The sequence below is a fragment of the Ochotona curzoniae genome, unplaced genomic scaffold (genome assembly GCF_017591425.1).
Source record: "Ochotona curzoniae isolate NIBS_2020 unplaced genomic scaffold, NIBS_Ocur_1.0 scaffold_3208, whole genome shotgun sequence".
NCBI lineage: Eukaryota > Metazoa > Chordata > Mammalia > Lagomorpha > Ochotonidae > Ochotona > Ochotona curzoniae.
The window spans coordinates 14,407,772-14,425,278 of NW_024467106.1; the positions used below are offsets into that span (position 1 = coordinate 14,407,772).

Genomic DNA, 17,507 nt, shown 5'->3' on the forward strand with positions numbered 1-17,507 from the left:
ATTTCTCCCCGCCCCCCTGCGGCATGCTGGGATTTGTAGTTCATCCCTTCCAAATGCTGGGGCCCAATGCAGCCGCGGTGGCGGCTTTTTACAGAGGAACCTCCGGCCTTGGCGACTCAAAATAATTCTCTGGTCCACTTGTATGGATCAAGAAACTGAGGCCCGTAGGTGAAAGGTGTCTGTCCAAATTCATTCAACGAGACTGAAGCTAACTCCAATCTCAATGTCTAAAACTGTACACGAAACTGTGTGAGTGGTCCCTCCCAAAGCCTTCACGCTTTTCAGGAAGGCTTTCTGAACCTCAGCTTCCCCATCTGAGAAATGGACAAAGGAAGACTGAAAGGCCCATTCTGCTCACGCGCTGAAACCGCCCACGTGGAAGGGCAGCTCCTTTGCCAAGCCTGTGACACACCGTGTGCTGCAGGTGGGTTGACCGGAGATGATCCTGTGTGTGCTCCAGAGGCCAACAGCACAGGCAGGTAAGAGGAGAAGTCCCTGCAGCTCCTGTCCCAGCTGGTTGAAGCTATCTAGGAGCCCCAAATCGAGCCTAGCTTTAATAGCTGGCTGGCCAGGACCTGTGCCCCTGAGGTCACAAGTTCAGGAGCACTGAGGAATTTGAAAAAAGGCAGGCTTGTGTTTGAAATTCCACTTAGCTGTGCTGTCACGCACAAATGACAAAGCAGCAAACGAACAGTGGTGCCCAAACATGAGCTTGTTGTGTAGTGGCTGCTAAGCACTCCACACAACATTTGATACTCGATAAGACCCTAGGAGCTAAGCGGTTGGTGCCTAGGTGATTAAATATCAAAGCCACTTGTTCCTGAATGTCAGAACCCAGAATTGAATCCACCCTCTTTGTTCTATATGATGTGTTTATTTATTTATTTATAAATATCTAGAGGGACAGAGAGAGCTTCCCTCTGCTGGGTCACATTCTTGATGGCGGTGGTCCAAGCCAGGAGCCCAGCACTCAGGGGCTCTGATGTGGGTGGGAAGGGCTCACGTACTTGAGAGATTTTTTCCAGGCACAATGGAGAGGCCTGGATCAGAAGTGACGTAGCCAGCAGTCAGACCAAGACTTTGATACAAGAGGCTAGCACTGTGTACAGTGCGCAGTAATGCTCCCTGAGAATCCATCTTTTAAGGCTTCTGTAACTGTTCTGCTCCTATCTTTAAATAAAAATGAGATTTGCTGCAAGGATGAACAGATTAAGAAATGACCTATACCTAATAAATGGAATGAAGTTATATTGAATTGTTATACCTTCAGGACCAACCACAGGCTCCGTAATCCCTTGCTGTAGAATTTCAGATAATAAGGACAGTAAGAAGCTAGGCTGTCATTCTCCATAGCATCCTTTGAACAGGCCCGGAAGCTCTGTACTCCTAGGTTGACATCGGCTTTGGGGCTGAGACATGCAGAGTTTCAGCAGCCAGGTCAGGAATATTTTCATTCAAACCTGGAGAAGGGGTTGCAGTTGATTTTTCTCAAGGCTGGCACCTGATTGCTACAGATCCTCCAGTAATAGGGAAGAGAAAATGCTTGCTTCTGTTATCTTCTCGGGCTCTGCATTCTTGGGTAACTTTGTTCACTGCATGAGATCTTGGAAAAGGATGATTTCCCACAAAGCACATACCAGCTTGGACTTTAATTTATCCACTCACCTGTCATCTTTACCCGTGGGCTGTGATCTTGAAGGGCAATGCATGTTTGCAGTCACATCTGTTAGCTTAGTGCATAACGCTGCTGATAAGTCATACTGAGAAATGTGACCTTAGGCAAATCATATTCCTTGTTTCACCTGCAGTGACTCTAGTTGAAAACAAATCAGTGGAGTCATTCAGGCAAGTGCTGCTTAGTTTTTAAGCACCAGACACTCACTGAGATTGTCGTGTGTCTCAATCCCCCAACAGTCCTTTCAGTAGATTTAAGTAGTTCCATGTTACGAGAGGAGGCAACTGAGGCTCAGAAAGATTAGTCTGCTGATTAATGCCGCCTGGAAAGTGGTGGAGCTTTGTGCAAACCTGGGCCGGTCTGAGACATGTTTCAAAGCACCTGTAAGGACTGTCCACATGTCATGACACCAATAGTCTGTTTTATTGACTAAAGTTTTTTTATGAAATTTCTGGGAAAAAAGGATAGCAGTGGTTTGAAAATTAAGGAATACATGGCAAATCCTGCCTGTTATTTCTTTTAAAGGTTTATTTGAAAGGTAGCGTGACAGAGGGATATCTTCCATCCACTAATTCATTCCCCAAATGCCCAGAACAGCCAGGTTTGGGCTGGTTCAAGCCGAAGCTATAAGACACTATCTGATCTTCCATGCTCAAGGCAGGAACTCAAGTACCTGGCTCACCATTTGTTGCCTTCCCAGATGCATTAGCAAGAAGTGGGATTGGAAGTACAGTAGCCAAGACTTGATCCTGTGTTCCAATAAATGTGGGTGTTTCAAGCTGCAGTTTAAGGTGTATCACAACACCCTCCATGTGGCTGTTATTGAGCTCCTATGTAATAATCCAGACAAGGCCAACAGTCCCAGAGGAGTTGTTCTAAAGTTATGTTTACAATGTTGGGTACCATCAGTGAGGTTTTTATGATAGAATTCCAGGGATGGGAGATGAAGTGCTCAAATGGTTCTGACTTACTCTGCATTCCCAGACCAAGTGGAAGAAATAACACTCTGTGTGTTGAAAATTACACTTACCAGCCTGAAGTCTCACTTCAAAGTCAGTCTTTGTCTGGTTCTCTCTGTATATATTACATTATATATCTATATGTTCCATGATTTATACATGTGTATTTTTAGTTTATTGCTTTATATTTGTTTGAGAGGTAGAGAGAGAGGTCTTTCCTCTGCTAGTTTACTCCACAAATGCCAAGAATGGCAAGGCCTGGGCAAAGCTGATGCCGAAAGACAGGAACTCAATCCAGGACTCCCATGTGGTTGGTTAATTAAGTCATCGTTGCTACCTGCTAGGTTTGCATACACAGGGAGATAGAATCCGGAGTGGAGCTGGGTCTTGAATCCCAGCACTGTGATTTGAGATGAAAGTGCCTCAGCTGCTATGCTGAGTACTTACCTAAATAGTTGTAAACAAATGTAATTTATATGCATTACTACAGACACCCATGACTGTATATTCATGTTTTCCCAACCTCAGATGAGAGTCAGTGGTACTCTAGAAAATCTAGGAATAGCTCAAGTATGACTTAAGACATTTTTCTTTTTTGCTGCTAAAAAAATAATACGAGGACTTGTTTATATCTTTTTAGTGTTTAAATAACTCACCAATTAAATTAATTACCAGAGTTTCCATAAAATCTCACAGTAAAATAAGTACTCTGGGGAAATGTGTTCATTTCTTTCCTGTAGCTTTGCCTAGCCTGGCACAATATTAACACTCCTCTTATAAAGAGATATTTCCAAATACTCTTTGTGGAGTACTTTAAATACTCTGTATTCAGCATTTTAATATAATAGTTTTTCATTTAAGATTCAGACCACTTACAGTGGTTTCCTAGGGCTGCTGTTATAAAGCACCAAACAAAGAAAGTGGCTGAAGTGCAGTCCTGGATATTTTAAGTTGGGACTCAAGGTGTATGATGGACAATTCTCTGTTTCTGAAGTTTCTGGAAAGATATTCCCTTAACTTTTTCGGCTTCTAGAAGTTACACAGCCTTTACTTGTTTTGTGGCAACATGGTTTTCGTCTCTGCCTTCACTTGACCCTCTTCTCCATGTATGTCTCTGCCTTGCTGTGGCATTATGCTCTGTGTTTGTGTCTGTGCCTTCTTATAAAGACACAAAGGCCTGTCCTGGCTGTATCTGCAGCAAACCTATTTTCAAATAAGATCACAATCTGATGTATTGAGAGTTAGGTCTTCAGGTTATCTTTTGTGGTAAACAATTTGACTAATAGCACCTCCTTTTGAGCCAAATATTGTTTTCTTTATTTAAAAAATCTCTTTCATTCTGTTTTTTAAAAAATTGTTTATTTGCCTTATTTTCAAAGGTCATAAACAAATACAAAGTTTTTATTTGCTGGTTCTCCCTCCAAGTGCCTACTGTAACCAGGGCTGGATGAGGCCAATGCTGGGATCCTGAAACCACTCCTGGTATCCCATAAAGGCAAGCAAAAACTCAAATATTGAAACCATCAGCTGCTGCCTCCCAGAGTGTGCACTGAAAGCTGAAATTGGAACTAGGACCAAGACATCCCAGACACTCCATGATGATACAGAGGCATCCTACATGTTTGTACCCAATATCACCTCTTTATTCTATTTAAAACAGAAGCAGCAATAGACAGCTTGAAGGGTTGTGGGAGACAAAATGAGATGCTAGATATAAAACATTTTGCATAATATGTAATAATAACACTTGGTCTGGCATGTAGTAATGTTCATTATATTGTATTTGTTATTACTGTGATTTAATTTTTCATTATACCTCTTTTAGAAAACACAAGAGCTTTGGAATCAAAACTCTGAGTATCTTGGGGAAATAGAAGCAGTGATTTGCTATAGCCAGCTGTAGACAGCTGCCTAAGTTGCATGTTTTACACTTGCCTAGGAACAATGAAAAGCAGGCAACAGTTGGTGGGCATTCAGGGCCTGGTTAATGCTACATTTGTGTTAACCATACCAGTATGCCAGCGTAGTTGCCTCTTTTTTTTAAGTGGCCAATGAAGCCACTGCACTTGCAGGTAAATGAGGAGGGCTGAGACCAGATGGTTTGAAGGAGAGAAATTGGAGGACCTTTCTGCGTCAGACCAATGTACACACTCATGTAGGATACCTGAGCTGCACATGGGATACCTGAGCTGGGTTACTTAGCATTGACCAGCACCCAGCAATACACATGAAGGATGGAGCTGGAACCCTGCCTGGGAGGGCTAGTCCACAGTACCCGCTAGTGAGTGCCAGGGCAGGTGTAGGCCTTATTAGGTTGGACTATGACACTAACTGGCACATGAAAGAACCAGGTCTGGGCCAGATTCTGTGAGGAATTTGTGGCCTCACCCTGTGGGACTGAAATACCTGCTGGTTTCCTTAAAAGCTAGGGGTGGTAAGGAACCAAGCTTGGCATGACCATGGAACTCACCTACACTCATGGGTATTGGGGTTAGGAGGAGGCTGGGATGGTCCATGCTGCAGCACCTGCAGGCACATCCAAGTATTGGATGTGTACTGGCCAGGCTGCAACATCTACCAGCACATGCAGAGGTTGGGACTGGGGGCAGTTAGGGACCTATTATCCTCTTGCACATGAAAGATTCAGGTTTTGTGGACCTGGGTCCTTAGGTCCTCCTGTGCAGTGGATACTCGGTCTGTGAGCCCTGGGGGATTAGGGGACCTGATATGGCCCAGATTGCCTGGCCTGAGTCCTTTGGCTTGCCTGCTTGGTGGGTGCTGGGTCCATGAGCCCTGGGGGCCAGGGTCCAGTGGGGTCTGGTGGCCCTGTTTGCTTGGTCTGGGCCCTATGGCCCACCTGTGGAGTGGGTAACAGTTCCATGAGCCTCAGTGGTGGGGTGTCCAATGGGGCCTTGGTCCCTTGGCTTGGGTCCATCCTTTGGCTTGCCTGCATTTTAGGTGCTGAGCCCATGAGCCCTGGGGATGGGAATTCCAGTGGAGCCCACATTGGGTGGGTCAGGGCACCAATGGCACCAGGCAAAATCCACTGGCTATGTGGCAGTGCCTTTGTGGGAGCTTGGTGTGTGGGTTTGCAGGTGGAATGGAGGATGGCACAGGTTGGACCGTGCAGGGACATGAGGGCTCATGTCTAGGTTTGTTGGTCTGATCATAGAATGCATGTGTCAGAACTGGGCCTCCTCAGTGGAAAAGATGTAGCTGTGGATGACAGCCCACTGGGATCTACAGAAGACATCTGGTACCATGGCAGAACAAATTGGATAACTATCCCAGCCAAGTGATGATAGCAAATATCTGGACACATGGAGACTGTAAGGTTGACTATGTCAGCCAACATACATTACAAGGATTTCTTTATTCTTAGATCGGCAATATGGATAGCATTTTCAGAACTATCAAAGCCAGTGAAGAAGAACCCTTGGAGCATGCTCCACATTGGGGACCCTGGGTTGATACCAGGTGGCTGTTCCCCATCCCTGTGTACTGGGGCAGTGAGGTGGCTAGATGCAGCTTCTCTCCTTATCTCCCTCCTTCACCCAGATACAGGAAGAAGAAAAAAAGAAAAGTTGGAAACAATATTCTCATCCACTTTCCCTAACCCTCCATCTTTCCCACTGTGATCAACTATGTAAACATCATTTGAAAAACAAACAAACAAAAAGCCAAGTTTCAAAGTAGGCTTGGTGTGGGGGAACTTGAGGAACACTCCTAGTGGACTATAGCTCCCTCTGGTGGGCATGAGAGTCAGGGCTGGGTATGGACCAGGCTGGGCAAGGCTCCTGGACTTGTCAGCAAGTGTGTGGGCTGTGCCAGGAGATGGAACACGTAGGGCTGGATCAAACTGTAGCACGCTGGCATGTGCAGGAGCCACGGTGGGATGTGGGACATGCCGGGCTAAGCTATCACACCTATTGGTTTGTGTGAAAGCCAGGGATGGTGGCTACTGGGCAGAGCTAGACTGTAGCACCCACCAGCTAGAGTTGGGACTAGGAGTGAGCTGGGTCAGGCCAAGCAGCTGCATCTGATGGCAAGGGCTGAGATAGCGGGTAGACCAGGCTGAATCAGAGCACCACTGGCACGTGCAAGAGATACAGCTGGGAGCAGACTTGGTTGGGGACCTAAAGGGACACCCGTGGTGGGATGAGGTTCCCCCTAACTGGATGAGTGCAAGGGAATGGGGGCAGGCTGGGCTAAACATGGCTGTGATATTCCTCAGCATGTGTGTGGTCTCGGTCTGGAATGTGCTAAGCTGCAGCAACTACTTGTACTTTTGAGAACCAGAGTGGGATGTGGGACAGGCTGGGCTGGCTCTTGGTACCCACTGATCCACATGAGAGCCAAGTCAGGGGGTGAGCCAGGCAGGGCTGGGCTGTAGCATCCATTGGGAAGAGCTGGAATGGGTGGGGCCTGGTCTGACGAGGCCTCAGTACCTGTTGGTGAATGTCAGGAATGGTTGTGAGCCAAGTCAGGATGAGCCACACAACCACTGGCCTGCATGAGATCTGTGATTGGGAGTTGGTCTGCTGGAGGAGCTTGGGGAACTTCCTTGTTAAGATGCAACCCTGGCTGGTGAATGCAAAAAGCAAGGTTGTGGGCAGTCCAGGCCAAGCCAGGCTACAGTACCAATCGGAATACATGTGTCAGGCTGGGCCAGTCTACAATATCTGCTGGCAGGTACAAGAGTCAGGATAGGGTGTCAGGCCAGGTTGGGATGCGGCACCCATCAGTTCACATTAGGGCCAGGACTGGGGATTGGCTAGACTGCTCTAGGCTACAGCATCCATCAGTATGAGCTGGGAATGTGGACAGGCTAGGTGAAGCCAGGCTGCAGCAGTACTTGCAAATGCTGATGTGAGGTGAGCCATGACAGACTGGGCCTGAGCACCCACTGTCACATGCAAACCTGGTTGGGGATGATGAGGGGCTCTGCTTTGCCATTGCTCCCATTGGTGAGCATGACAGCTGGGACTGAGGGCAGACTGGACTGAGCAGGGCTGCAACACTTGTTGGCCTGCATGTGAGCTGTGTTTGGGAGAGGGTCCAGTTAGGCCAGGCCACTGCACATGTGAGGGTCAGGATAAATATGGGCCAGCCTGGCTTTGCTGTGGCATCAGCTGGCAAGTGTCAGGACTGGGAGCTAATCATGTCAGGCTGGACCACAGTACTCCATGGAAAGTGTAAGATTTGGGAGTGGGACTGGGCCTAGTAAGGAAACTGAGGCACTCCTCTGTCTGCTCCCATTGGCATGCGTAAGAGCCAGAGCTGGGAGCAGACCAGGCTAGACAAGGTGGCAGGAAGCATCAGAATATGTGAATGGGTGGCAGGGTAGGGTGGGCTGAGCTAAGCTGCAAAACCCATAGGTACATACGGGAGCATGACTGGGATACAGCATAGACTGGACTAGTCTGTTGTACATACTGGAATACTCAGGAACTGATGAGGGTTATTTGGGCTACCCCTAGCTAGGCTGCAATTACCACTGGTGTGCATAATGGCCAGGTCTGTTGCAGGCTGGGTTGAGCTTGGCTGCAGCACTTACCAGTTTGCATAGGACATGGGATTGGGATGGAATTAAGCAGGCAACTACAGTCAGTACTGTGTGCATAGTCTGATGTGGGTGACGAATTGAACTGGACCCTGCACTGGCTGACAAATGTAAGAATTAGGTCTGGTGTCACCCCAGGTGGCAGCAAGTGTCTGGATAAGTGGATGTGCTGGGGTGGATTCTGTTGGCCAATGGATCTTGGAAAGATTTTCTCAACCTTGCAGTAACAAAACCAACAGCATGTCAGAACTATCAAAATCACTCAAGCAATACTCTAGGAATATTCTTCTCAACATCGAGGTTCCTAAGGTGTTACCAAGTAGACATGCCCCGTCCCCAGGTACTGATGTAGTTTGGCAGCTGGGAACAGTCCCCTTCCCATCCCTCCTACATTCCCCTTCCCAGCCCTCATACAGGAGAAAAGGAAAGAGAAGATTGGAAGCTTTGTCCCACCCACCCACATCCTCCATGCCCTGACCTTCTCCATCCTGATCAGTAGTCCTCATGGGCGTGCATCCCTGTCAACTATGTAAACAACATCAAAAAGAAAATAAAATGATTTAAAGAAAAGCAAACAAAAAGGTGATTTGAAGTAATACTTCTCTGGGGGTGGCATTGTGGTGCATTAAGTTAAGCAATTTCTGATACTTTTGAGTGCTGGTTCAATTCCTCTCTGTTCCACTTCTGATCCAGAAATCTGCTAAAGAGCTTGGGACAAAGCAGCAAAAGATGACCCAAACAGTATCCCTTCTCCCTTTGTGGGACCCCCAGATGGAGTTCCCAGCTCCTGGCTATGGCCTGGACCTTGTCTGGCCCTAGCCATTTGCAACCAGTGGGGAGTGAACAAGCAGATGGAAAATCTCTGTTGCTCTCACTATGTGTGTGTCCCTTCCTCTCTTCCCCATAACACTACTTTTCAAATAAATAAATACCTACCAGTTTTACTTGTGTATGTTCATCCATAATCAGTTGCTCATATAATTTTGTATCTTAAAATAACTCATATTGACTGCCTACAGTTTCTGTGACCCAGGAATCCAAGCACAGCTTTGCTGTGTCCGTTGTGTCACAGTATCTCACAAGGCTGTGACATATCTCACAAGTGGCCATGACCACAGTCTCATCCAAGATCAGTGTTGGTAGATGCATTTCCTTGAGGTTGCTGGGTTGAGCAGCCAGGCTGCTTGTCATCCTGGAGGCTGCCCTCAGTTTCTTGCTATGTGAATTTCTCTATGATTCATTTGTTTCATCACACCCCGCAAGAAGGATGTGCTCACATGACATAATTAATTGTAATTTAATCAGAAAAAAAGACATTCCTTCAGAGTGCTGGATTCTGATGGTTAGGAGGAAGATACTTGAGTGAAGCTATAAAAGGTAAAGTTTTCGAGAGGTATTTTAGTCGTTTTCTCTCCTGCCCTGTAGCAGTTCCTCCTTTTCTCTACCTCCTATGTTCACATCTTCTGAAATTTTTTAGTTTTACCTTTTCAAAGAGTATTTAACACATTCAGTGGAATTTGTTGCTACAATTCTAAGAAAACGATGGCATTCCCCTTCTCCCCTTCTGCCCCCTCCCACTCCATCTCCCTCCCTCTTTCCTCTCGTTTTAACTTTTGAGATAGCATATTTTACATTTTCGGTATTGAAAAAGGTGTAATAATACTTCATGAAATGAGAAGTCTAACAAGTAAAAAATGAAAACGCTGGTTTAGTAGGACTGCACTGCAGAAAATCGCTGTGAACAATAATAGAGTAGAAAAATGAGCATTTGACTGATATACAGCAAGTTATGGTGTAATCACAGATCATTACAACTGTAGTAATATAATGTTCCTAACGATTGGCTTGACAAAGGTATGAAACAAAGTTTTACCAAACCATGTTTTCAGTGATATTGATATACGCAGACATTTTTTTTCTTTTTACTTTTTTTTTAAAAAAAAATTTGGCTTCTGCGTGTATGGAAGAACATACTGTATTTGTCTCTCTGTGTTTGGCTTGTCTCACTCAGTATGGTATCCACCAGATGAAGCCATTTTACTACAAATGGTAGAATTTCTTTCTTTTTATAATCAAATAATATAAACATGTTTGTATATATCATATTTTCTTTTATTCATTCATTTGCTGATAGACTCTTGGTTGTGGACATTATTATAAACATGGTGGTGCAGATATCTCTTTGATTCATCATGTCCAGGTCTTTTAGGTATAGCCCCAGTAGTGGGATTGCTGGACCACAAGGCAAGTAATTTGTAGTTTGTTTTTAATTCCCACACTGTTCCCCACAGTGGCAGCACTGCTTGGCATTCCCACCAACAGTGTGCTAATCTTTTCTTTAACCCACATAGTCCCCCGTGTTTGTGACTCTTTGTGTTTTAGGTTTTAGCCCTCATGTCAGGGGTGAGGTGTTCTTCGTTTTGATTTGCAGCTCTCTGAGGGTTAGTCTGTTGAACATAATTTCATCCATTTGTTTGGCCATCTCCTCCTTTTCTGTTGCTGCTATTTCTTCTATTTAGGACATCTATTGAAGTCTTTTCCTAGTCTCAACTGGATTGTTTTGTTTTATTTTGTTTTTATGGTGTTTTAAAAATTGCTGATATTTTTGGGATAGTTGGGATACCTGGGATATCCTTTGTCAGATAGGTGGTTTGCAGATATTTTTCCCCATCCTGTTGGATATCTCTTCATTGTATTGATCAAAAAAGCTTAGGTGTTTCATGCTGTGCCATTTGTCTCGTTTTGATTTTGTTGTCTGTACTTTGGAGGTTGTAGCCAAGAGGTCGTGAATGGTCCATGAATGTCTTGGACCGTTTCCCCCACGTTTTCTTTCCGCAGCTTCCCATTCTCAGGTGTTCAGTTTAGGTCTTTGATCTATCTAAGGTTTCTTGTATGTGGTGAGAGGAATGGATCTAATTTCATATATGCATGTATACACATGCATACATACAATCTTTGCCAGCAGCAGTTGTTGAAGAGATTATCTTTACTGTATGGTCTGAACTGTTTTGTCAAGTCAGTTGGTATTCTTATATTTATCCTGTCCATGTACATGTCTATGCATAATTTTTGCTGAAATTCTAGCTGTAATCTAAGCTGTATTCAACCTCTATGTGTTTCTCGATCTTGCCTCTCATTTATGGTATGTGCACAGGAGATGTTGAATTGAATTTAAATTTAAGGTATAAAAAAAGCAATGGACGAGCTAATTTTATCTACATCCTTTGTTTATATGTATATACATGTAAATGTGTTCAGAGTCTAAGCTGTTCATATGTATTTATGATAATTATAGTTATCCAACAAGTGTTTTATCTCCAGGAAATATAATTGATGTGTGTTTCATTTACTTAATATGGAAAATAGTTGAAGTCTTTTTGGTGGAATGCCTTTATAGTTGTCAACTGGCTACATGAAACTTTGTCAGGTTGACAAACTCATCTCGGAACATTAAACCATCAAAATAAGAATATGTAAATACTCTTGTGTAGGGAGATTTTTTTCACCTTTTTTTTTCAGTTGATTTTCTTGAGCTGCTATAAAATAGTTTGTTCAGAAATGTGAAGCTCTATTTTAATGTCATATACATTTATGCTCATTGACTAGACCCGACCAGTCTTTATTATCATTTGAGCTCAGGTCAACAGTGATCAAACACTGCCTGGTGGCTTCATGCATGTTAGTAGCACTGAAGGCATGCACAGACAACTTTCTCTGTGCAGTGTCACCAACCTCAGCTAAACTCCATGCCCAAGGAGGACTACTACAGAACTGCTCCCTGGCTTTGTTTCTGCTAGGCCCCACCATCCTGCCCTAGTCCCAGATCTCTCGTCTGTTCCTGGCTGCAGGATTGCAGCCAGCTTTTCTTTCTTTGGTGGCTGCTGTCATCCACTCCATCAGTTGGCTGACTACAAAGAGACAGCCTCCTTTGATCAAGTCCTCGCTCTTTCTCTGTATTTGTGTGTGTGTCACTGTTTACCTATTATGACTAAAAATAGGAAACATATTATTAATATTTCAAAATTGTAATACACAAAAAACAATTGGTAAACTGGAATTCACTAAAATGAAAGACTTCTACTTTGCAAAAGGCAATGTGAAATGATGACAGATCTCAGCCTGGGAGGAAGTATTTACACAAGTCAATCAGATCAAGGATGTCAGTCACAATTCACAAAGAACTTTTAAGACATGGCAAGAAGAAATCGAACAGCCTGATTAAGTAAGAAAGGAAAAATGGGCCAAAAACCTTAACAGATGCATCATCAAAGAAGGTATTCAGATGCCAAATATGCAAGAACATTAAAAAAATGTTCTATCGGGACAGGCATGGTGGCTCTATCAGCTAATTCTCCACCTGCAAGCATCAGCATCCCATATTGTTGCTGGTTCTTGTTCTGGTTGCTCCACTTTCCTTCCAGCTCCCTGTTTATGGCCTGGGAAAACAGTCGAGGATGTCCCAAAGTCTTGGGGCCCTGCATCCATGTGGGAGTCCTAGAGGAAGCTCCTGGCTCGGCTCTAGCCATCATGACCTTTTGGGGAGTGAACCACTACAGTGAAGATCTTTCTCTGTTTCTCCTTCTCTCTGCAAATCTGCCTTTCTAATAAAAATAGAGTTAAATAAGTCATTCTTAAAATGATGTCATTCCTCCTCTGTCATCAAGGAGCATCAAATCAAAACAATTGCCACTTTTCACCTGTTAGAATGACCCAGATTCAGAACTGACAGTATCAGGTGTTGATGAGGTTGTGAATCAACAAGAAATCTTCATTGCTTCTGAAAAAGCAAAATGGCACAGCCACTTTGCAAGAGAGAGCTTGAAAGTTTCTTTCAAAACTAAATGCAACTTACCGTGCGCTCTAGCAGTTGTGCTCCTTTGTATTTACTAACCATTAAAAACGTACATGCACCACACCGCCCCCCACACACACACCCACACCCCCCCACACACACACCCACAGACACACACACACACACACACACACACACAGACACACACACACCCACAGACACACCCCCACACCCCCACACACACACCCACACCCCACACACCCACACCCCCCACACCCACACACCCACACCCACACACACACACACACCTATACTTGGACATCTGTAGCAGCCCTATTCGTAACTGCCAAAACATGGGTGCAACCTAGATTTTTTTCAGTATGTGAATTGATAAATTAGCTGTGGTTCATTCAAAATACCAAATTCAGTCTAAAAAGCATTGAGCTGTTAAGTTGTAAAAGTCATGAAATAAGTTTAAATGCACATCAAGTAAAGAAAGAAGCCATTCTTCAAAGGGTACTACTGGAAGATCCAACAACATGACATTCTTGGAAAAGAACAACTCTAGAGGCCTTAAAAAGTTCAGAGGTTGGGGCCCAGTATGGTAGCCTAGCAGCTAAAGTCCTCACCTTGAACATGCTAGAATCCCAGCTGCTCCACTTCCCATCCAGCTCCCTGCTTGTTGTAGCCTGGGAAAACAGTCGAGGACGACCTAAAGCCTAGGGTTCCTGCACCCATGTGGGAGACCCGGAAGAAGTTCTGGGCTCCTGACTTCGGATGGCGGCCGCTTGGGGAGTGAACGAAGCAGAAGATCTTCTTCTCTGTCTCTCCTCCTCCCTGTAAATCTGCCTTCCCAATAAAAATAAATAAATCTTTAAAGAAAAGATCAGTGGTTGCCAGAGTTACAGGCACGAAGTGGGATGAAAAGGGTGAGCACAGCATATTTTTAAGACAGTGAAACAGTATGTATGGTGTTGCAGTCATGAATCCTTACCATTATACATTTGTTCAGGCACGTAGAACATGCAGCTCCAACAGTGACCTCCAACTGTGGGCTGAGTGATTACAATATATATATCTATGTATGTTAATCTGTTAAAACAAGCACAGTGCTACAGCAGGAATGTTACTAATGGCAAAAGTCATGCACCTGTAGGCGCAGAGGAGAGATCCGAAGTTTCTGTTCTTTTCTCTAAAATTTTCTGTGAATCTAAAAACTCCTTAAAATTCTTGAAAAAACAATACAAGTGAACATGCGTTTATAAGAAAGAAAGAAAACGGCATATAATCTACCCTCCTCCTACTCCCCAGCAGTAATTGCCTTAGCATCTCTGTCTAATAGTTCTGGCATCCGCTTTCATGTTATGATAAAGAAAACGATGCAGTGGTCCCCTGTGTGCTCCTTACCTGCCACACGTTGCTGTCAACGTTTTGCCAGTTTTGCTTCAGTTGTTGCTCACCTCCACTGTGCTTTCTGCTGCTGGAGTCTTTTAAAACAATCCGTGACATCACATCATTCATTCCTCCTATAAATATATCAGTATTTAACAGATCGTTATTTTTAATCTTAGCGTTATTATCAAACCTAGTAGTTCATATTCGAAATGTTTAATTGCTTCAACAGTATATTTTTATAGGCAGTAGGCTTAATTAAGGACCCAATGTCCGTACTTCGTACCAAGCCTATTTTAACTGGTGGTAATACCCTTTAATTTTACCTATGCTGTTATTTACTGAGAAACATTGGCTCGCTTGTCTTTTGGAATTTTTCACATTGCAGATCTAGTCAATTTTTTTTTAAAGATTTATTTTGTTTTCATCACAAAGTCAGATATATACAGAGGAGGAGAGACAGAGAGGAAGATCTTCCGTCAGATGATTCACTCCCCAAGTGAAACAAGTGGCTGGTGCTGTGCCGATCTGAAGCCAGGAGTCAGGAACCTCTTCCAGGTCTCTCACACTGGTGCAGGGTCCCAAGGCTTTGGGCTGTCCTCAACTGCTTTCCCAGGCCACAAGCAGGGAGCAGGATAGGAAGTGGAGCTGCCGGGATAAAAACCGGCGCCCATATGAGATCTCGGTGTGTTCAAGGTGAGGACTTTAGCCGCCAGGCCATGGCACCGGGCCCGTAACTGACTATTTCCTCATGGTGTTGTTTGTTACTTCCAGGGAATTTTCACTTTTTTCTGTCTCGCTGTTTTCTTTTGTATCATATTGAGCATAATAGCCACTGTATAGTTATGAAAATATTAATTATGGTATCACAATAAATGTGACCCTTTATTAATGTCAAGACCTGGTAGAGTTTAATAAGGATCCTAATTTCTAAACAAAGTCATACAAAATATTTCTTGATATTTGTAACAACTGTAACAAGATGAGAACATGAGAATCCCATTAGGTCTAATACTATTGTAGTTTGTTTCCTGTACTCCCAATATTAAGGAAATGCTACGTTGCGTGGATAGAATACTGAAAAAAAAGTTGTATATTTTTCTGTATACAGTTTCACAGGCCTCTGAATTCAGTCTGTAGATCCAAGGAACACCAGCAGAACTGTATACTTTCTGTACCATCATATCAGAAACACTTAAGGTCTGGTGGGTTATGACAGGTCAGCATATTCAGTTTCTATCAGTCTTAACCATTCAGTGGAAGTTTTCCATCAGCCTTTATCCTAACAGGCTAGGATTCATTGATGATGGTTGTATTGATCTGTTATTTTATCAGAGCTTATAAAAGGATAGTGTTATAATTTCTCATTCTTTTTGTCTTTCTCCACAAATAAATTTGTGGTGCTCTGAAGCCCTATTCTTATGATAAATCCATGACCAAAGCTTTTATACATTTTCAGAATAAGGTTAAGGGCTCTTAACAATTTCTGATGACTAGTGAATTTTTTTTATTTACTTCTGTATGCCTTGTCTTGGTTTTATCTTTCACTTTGATTTTGGTTTTAACTTAAGGAACATTCTGTATCAATGGAAATTTATTTGTTTTAATAGATTTCCATCAGCTATTATTATTGTGCTATAAAAATATATTGCACCTATAAAAATGTTGTTATTCATAGCATTAAATGTTCCTGATTATCTTAGATATATGACCAAGTAGGAGGAATAGGTGTTTGGTATAATGGTTAAAACATCACCTCCCATAGTGCCTGTGTCTGAGTCCTGACTGCACTTCTGAGTCCAGCTTTCTGCTGATGTGTACCCTGAAAGGCAGTGTAGTGGCTAAAAGATTACTGCTAATAGTTTTGTTTTAACAACATAGTTTTATCCTTAAAATACGCAGAGTCAAGAGCTTGACACGTGGGACCTCACATTTCCTAACCTTGCATTCCTTGCTAGCCATGCAATATGAATCCCATGGAATTCTCATTGGATTAAAATTATTACAGTTTGTTCAATCTCATTTTACAGCTGAGGAAAAAGAGGTTGTGAAATGCAATCGACTGTAGCCAAAGACCAGCAGACAGCACAGCGCTGGACTCTGAGGTTCATTTCCTGTGCGTTGGAGCTCAGGCTCCGATTAACAGGAGGCTTGCCCTCTCTCTGCTAAAATGTGATTCTTCTACTTACATGCTAGGCTCTAAACTTACCCCTCAGAGAGGGATTCCAAGATGAGCTTTTCTCAGTTTCTTTTTCCTTGTTCTCATCACTTCTTAGATTAGGGGGGAAAGGATCATTTCAAAACAGGGTTTGGAATTCATGGAGACGCTAATGGCCTGACCTCATCTAACCTCAATTGGCAGCTTTTCAGCTGCATGCACAATTAGCAGCACACTCCCACAAGTGCTGTTATCACATAGCTGCTAGCTTGAGTTTGGGTACTGGTTCTTCCATATTCTATCTGAATGATCTTGGACAATAACTTAAAACATCAATAATGTTGATACAGAAATCTCAGATTATTTAGAGGATTTAGGAGAAGCACAAGCCAATGAGGAATTTCTAATTCTGAGGCCTTAAGAATATCGTGAGAAGTTTTTCATTATTTTGTGGTTTTTCATTTAAGGGGGTGTATAGTAACTGTGTAATAGACTATCATATCCAGGTGTGAAGATACAGCGTCGTATGCATCTCTACTTCCAAATCGAAGATGGACTCCCAGTGGAACTCAAATATATCTTGACAGCAGGATGCTGGATTGTCTGTCATGTCCTTACCTACAATGTTGGAATACACTTAAATAGCAGAACGATGGACTTATAATTGTTTAGGAAGGACTGTGCTGTTGTAATCTCATAGAGGAGATCATGGCGGGGGGATTGACGAGAGAAATCACAGAGTCTATTAAACTGTATCGTAAAATAATAATAAAAGAAAAAAAAGAGTATCTGAGAAGTCATCTATTCTAGATGGATTATTAATCTAGCTGGATTGATAAGACTAGTAACAATGGACAACTCATGTCCGGTATAGACCTCACCATAACTTTGTGTTGTCAGCAGTAGTAGTTTTACATATATAAAAACTGTGTGCTTTTAGAGGGAAAGTAACTTGTTCATGATCACAT

General features: G+C 43.3%; 1 protein-coding gene across 1 annotated transcript in view; it reads left to right on the forward strand.

Moving 5' to 3' along the window:
• The window catches only part of ASTN2 (astrotactin 2), a 936,573-nt gene that overhangs the window by 711,386 nt on the left and 207,680 nt on the right, over positions 1–17,507 (forward strand). The gene's annotated exons all lie outside the window — the stretch shown is intronic.